The sequence below is a fragment of the Ranitomeya imitator genome, chromosome 8 (genome assembly GCF_032444005.1).
Source record: "Ranitomeya imitator isolate aRanImi1 chromosome 8, aRanImi1.pri, whole genome shotgun sequence".
Classification (NCBI taxonomy): domain Eukaryota; kingdom Metazoa; phylum Chordata; class Amphibia; order Anura; family Dendrobatidae; genus Ranitomeya; species Ranitomeya imitator.
This window is the reverse complement of record NC_091289.1, coordinates 171,152,173-171,158,248: the sequence shown is the minus strand read 5'-3', so window position 1 is coordinate 171,158,248 and position 6,076 is coordinate 171,152,173.

The following is a 6,076-nucleotide window of genomic DNA, read 5'->3' as shown; positions in this document are numbered from 1 at the left end:
TTCTAGAGAGGTAGACATCCCTTATGCATTTTGAAATTAATAAAATGTACTTAAAATTAACTTTATCAAACTTTGTATTTTGCATATATTAAAATACGCCAAACAGAATTGAACAAAACGATTTATGCTGCCTTGGTCCGGTGTCCAGGCCTCGGTGACAATAGGACAGGACAGACTTCACTTCTGAGGTCGGAATACTGGACCTGGAATTCTTCAAGACTCTGACGATTACTAGGCCCACCATCTTATGAGGCATTATCGTGATGCACATCATGGCATCGCGTGAGCTTAGAGAACATCAGAGATGCCCAGAATGATGGGTTAAGGATGCCAGCCGCAGAGGTGAATAATGTTTTGATACGACTGTCACAGAGGACTAGACTGGACACTGGACCAGGTCAGTAAGATTGTTTTTGATCAACTAATGCCTTTTCGTCATTTTCAACCAACAGATTTATGGCGTATATACAAGCTATGCCAAAATGTGTAATAGATCAGAATCCAATTCTGAAAGACAGAGGATCTCATGACTGCCATGCATTAAGTCACAATGACCATTCTACTGAAATTCAAGGGAGTTACAGAAAAAGCCAAGTACTACTTTACACCCGACACTTCCTAACTAAATTAAATGGGGGAGGGCAGAATTTGTGAGTGATGGTATGAGAGCCGTTAGACCCCATTCTCCTTATCGGTGAAGATCTCTCGACCTTTGAGATGTCAGCAAATAACATAGTCTAAGAGGATATCATAGAAATGTACTTACCTGTTATCTTTTTTTAAAGACATCTACGACCTGTCTACAATATGCAACTTTTTTTTTTGCGACTTATGTAGAATTACGTTTTAAGAATGTCGTACTTCACGACGATAAAAGGTAGACCATGCCCCATTTTATCTTCAATGTTAAATTTTGGCATAGGTACTAAAACAACGTTGATAATTTTGTTTAAGGCATTTACAATAAAGACATGTCATAATTTGCATTAAAAAAAAATCCCTCAAACATGATAATAAATGTCCCTCTTTAGGCTTTCTCTTCAAAGGGTGTTTGGTACCTTTCTGTGGATCAGCTGGTTCATAAACGTGAAGAATGAATTCAATGGACAGATAGGGTCCGATTTATTAAGATTTGCATAGCACATGCACATGCTACACCAATCCTACTGGGCAACACGGCGTCAAATTCATTAAAAGGCACATGCCACTCAATGACTTTGGTGGCATGTGCCTAGGTGCACCTCTCCAGAAATGCTACTCCAGTCATGACTAGAGTGGCATATCCAGGGTACAAAACACCGTCACTTTTAATGAATTGGACAAGCAGGTGTAGCCACATCCTGTTTGCTTCCCAGCATCACCCATTTTAGTAAAGCAGATTCGAACTGGTGCCAAAATATGCAAAATTTTTGCCCAACTCAGTGAGCGACAAAAATTAGGCGACTTTTCAAACGTGTAATGACAATTTTCTGGTGTAAAAGCTTTGATGCATCGGCCACATTGAATCAAACCTTTCATTTGTGACACATGCACAACACGCCATCCATCCCCAGTAATTACATTTGTAGGTCATCATACCATAATTAAATGTTGTGTCCTAGTGACTAACATAATGTAACGTCCAGTCTGTGATATTATTTTCCTCCTCTACAAGCTACCAACTTGAAAACTTATGAACTAATTACAGACCATATTTTGGTTCATATGAGACCGCCCTAATCTACATATACGGTAAGTTTGCCTGGAGGCCAGCAGATGGGTCTTCAAATGTTCCGTCTTGTTCATAAAACTTCAGATGATTTGCCAAAACCGATAGGTGAGAATCGTGTTTCTGTGATTGTCCCACGATAGACAGTTGCTAACGATAATCTGCTGGTGGGATCAGATCCTCCGAGTACAAGTACTAGCATTAGACATGTTAATTATTTATGCAGCTGCCTGGAAAAAGACGAGCCGAGCTAATAGGAGCTGAACAGACGCAGTGATGAGACAACCCACCTGGAAACATTACACATAGCTACTGACCTAAAATAGTAGGACAAGAATAAAACAAATAGACTAATGAGAATGGACAGGGGTATGGCAAAAATTAGGTTAAGTGCACACTGTCTTTAAAGGGAACTTGTCACCCCCAAAATCGAGGGTGAGGTAAGCCCACCGGCATCAGGGGCTTATCTACAGCAGTCTGGAATGCTGTAGATAAGCCCCCGATGTATCCTAAAAGATGAGAAAAAGAGGTTATATTATACTCACCCAGGGGCAGTCCTCGTCCCACTCCGGTCCGATGGGTGTCTCGGTCCGGTCCGGCACCTCCTATCTTCATCAGATGACGTCCTCTTCAGGTCTTCACGCTGCGGCTCCAGCGTACTTTGTCTGCCCTGTTGAGGGCAGAGCAAAGTACTGCAGTGCACAGGCACCGGGAAAGGTCAGAGAGGCCCAGCGCCTGCGCACTGCAGTACTTTGCTCTGTCCTCAACAGGGCAGACAAAGTACGCCTGCGCCGGAGCCGCAGCGCGAAGACCAGAAGAGAACATCATCGTAAGAAGATGGGAGGCCCCGGACCGCCACGCCCATTGGATCGGACCACCCGCCCAGGTGAATATAATCTAACCTCTTTTTCTCCTCTTTTAGGTTACATCGGAGGGCTCATCTACAGCATTCCTGAATGCTGTAGATAAGCCCCTGATGCTGATGGGCTTAGCTCACCGTCAATTTTGGGGGTGACAGGTTCCCTTTAACAGATAAGCAGAGAAAAAGTTGCTGGAGCAGCGGCGGACATACCATTGGTGCAACCTGTGCAGCCATCCAGATAAGAACAGGTGAGCACTACCATGAGTCCTGTGTCATGTCAGCAGTAAAGCCTCCTGAGGTCATTCATGTGTGGGATTGTTTTTTCATTACTGGAGGGGGCTCACTCAAAATTCTGCCTAAAACACTGTAATGAATGAAATCTTCCAAGAGCAACTTCTCCCACCGATCCATGAGGAATGTGGTGATGAATAATGCTTTCTCCAACATGATGGAGACCGTGTTACAAGTCAAAAAGGGACAATCACGTGGCTTGGAGAGCAAAACATTACAGTTTTGAGTCCATGTCCTGAAAACATCCCAGATTTCAATACCATTTGGACTACCAAATCCCTTCACTGGCTCCCAATTTCCCAGCGTTTCCTGTTTAAATTACTAACACTGACCTACAAAGCCATCCATAACCTTTCTCCTCCGTATATTTCCACACTAATCTCTCAATATCTTCCCTCATGTAATCTCCGGTCCTCCCAAGACCTCCTCCTCTCCTCCACACTTATTCGCTCCTCACCCAATCGCCTCCAAGACTTCTCCCGAATATCCCCCATCCTCTGGAATCCTGTGCCCCAACACATCCGGTTATCCACTACTTTTGGATCCTTCAAAAGAAACCTGAAAACCCATCTCTTAAAGGAAGCTTACAGCCGGTAAAGACCACACGACCACCTCAACACCATCGGAGCTACTGCAACCCTCGACCTACTGTCTCCTTTCCCATAATCCTGTAGAATGTAAGCCCGCAAGGGCAGGGTCCTCGCCCCTCTGTACCAGTCTATCATTGTTAGTTTTGTTTACTGTAAGTCAGAGGCGTAGCTAGAGCTTTTGCCGCCCGGGGCTGTTCCCGAGTTTGGCGCCCCCCCCCCCCCGGCTCAATACACACAAAGGTTACCAAAAACGGTTTTCCTGTTTTGTAGAACTTAAACTGGGCCTAATGGTGTCACCCCCACATGCCACACCTGTGACTTAATACCACCACACCATGACCAGGCCACATAGTGACCGAATAATACTACATACAAGGGACAAATACCACAACACCATTTCCAGACCACATATTACCACCACATAGTGACTGAATACTACAATACTGATCAGTAATAAAAAAAAAAAAACACAATACTATCACCATAAGTGCCAGTATTCACAGGAGATCTGTACTTAGTATGCAGTGTCTGTGTAGAGGTAATACAGAGATCACTGGTGACATTATACACAGGACCTCTATATAGTATACAGTGTATAGTGTCAGTGTATAGGTAACACTGACTCACCAGTGACGTCTCTAGGTGAAGTCCTTCATCTTTCATCCAGCACAGACCGCCATCATTCCTTCCAGCCAGGACTCGTTTCTGCAGGAAATAACACAGTTATCTCGAGCTCCGCTTGCAGAACACATTACTTAATTTTTCACAACTTCTACATTACATCACATGAAGAAAAAAAGGTGATATAGTGTCACTCTGCACAGTAACAGGACCGCCCCCCCATTTAAAACAGTACACTCAAAAAATAAAATAAATACATCACTGCAGTAATAATATCCCTTAATTAGCCCCTATGGTAATAATATTCCCCACCCTGGCCCCGTTTCTCATTCCTGGCTCCAGCCATATGTTCTCGCATCCTGCCCTCATGAGTATCCATTCTACCCCATATGATCTCCCCATCCTGCCCCACCAGCCTCCATCGTATCCGTCCTGCCCCATGATCCAATCCTGCCCCGTGTCTCCAATCATGCCCCGTATCTACATTCTGCCCATGCCTCAAGTCCTGCCCCCAGTGTGTCCAGCATATTACCCCCATGTTGTCCAGCAATCTGCCCCAGTGTGTCCAGCATATTACCCCCATGTTGTCCAGCAATCTGCCCCAGTGTGTCCAGCATATTACCCCCAGTGTGTCCAGCAATCTGCCCCAGTATGTCCAGCACTGCCCCCAGTGTGTCCAGCAATCTGCCCCAGTGTCCAGCCTTTCCCCAGTGTGTCCAGCAGTCTGCCCCAGTGTGTCCAGCATATTACCCCCAGTGTCCAGCATTGCCCCAGTGTGTCCAGCATATTACCCCCAGTGTGTCCAGCAATCTGCCCCAGTGTCCAGCATTGCCCCAGTGTGTCCAGAAGTCTGCCCCAGGGTCTCCAGCATTGCCTCAATGTGTCCAGAAATCTGCCCCAGGGTCTCCAGTATTGCCCCAGTGTGTCCAGCAATCTGCCCCATGGTCTCCTGTATTGCCCCAGTGTGTCCAGCATTCTGCCCCATGGTCTCCAGTATTGCCCCGGTGTATCCAGCAATCTGCCCCATGGTCTCCTGTATTGCCCCAGTGTGTCCAGCATTCTGCCCCATGGTCTCCAGTATTGCCCCGGTGTGTCCAGCAATCTGCCCCATGGTCTCCAGTATTGCCCCAGTATGTCCAGAAGTCTGCCCAGGGTCTCCAGCATTGCCTCAATGTGTCCTGAAATCTGCCCCATGGTCTCCAGTATTCAGTGTGTCCAGCAATCTGCCCCATAGTCTCCTGTATTGCCCCAGTGTGTCCAGCATTCTGCCCCATGGTCTCCAGTATTTCCAGCATTCTGCCCCATGGTCTCCAGTATTGCCCCAGTGTGTCCAGCAATCTGCCCCATGGTCTCCTGTATTGCCCCAGTGTGTCCAGCATTCTGCCACATGGTCTCCTGTATTGCCCCAGTGTGTCCAGCATTCTGCCCCATGGTCTCCAGTATTGCCCCAGTGTGTCCAGCAATCTGCCCCATGGTCTCCTGTATTGCCCCAGTGTGTCCAGCAATCTGCCCCATGGTCTCCAGTATTGCCCCAGTGTGTCCAGCAATCTGCCCCATAGTCTCCTGTATTGCCCCAGTGTGTCCAGCAATCTGCCCCATGGTCTCATGTATTGCCCCAGTGTGTCCAGCAATCTGCCCCATGGTCTCATGTATTGCCCCAGTGTGTCCAGCAATCTGCCCCATGGTCTCCAGCATTGCCCCAGCCCCAGACAGTCAGACATAAAGAAAAAAAAAAAAAAGTAAAATCCTCACCTCTCCCGTTCCTAGCGCAGGTCCGGTGCAGTCAGCGTCTCTCCGGCTCTGCGACGCTCAGGACAGAGAGGCAGAGCGGCGCGCACAGTAGTGACGTCATCGCGCCCTCTGCTCTGAGACGTCGCAGAGTCAGAGGACGCTGTAGCTGCCGGCGCCGCAGGAACCAGGAGAGGTGAGTATAGAGCGGGGGGCGGGGTCCGGTGGTGGGGGGAGCTGGCCCTGGTCGTGGCGGCGGACGGCGCCGCCCGAAGA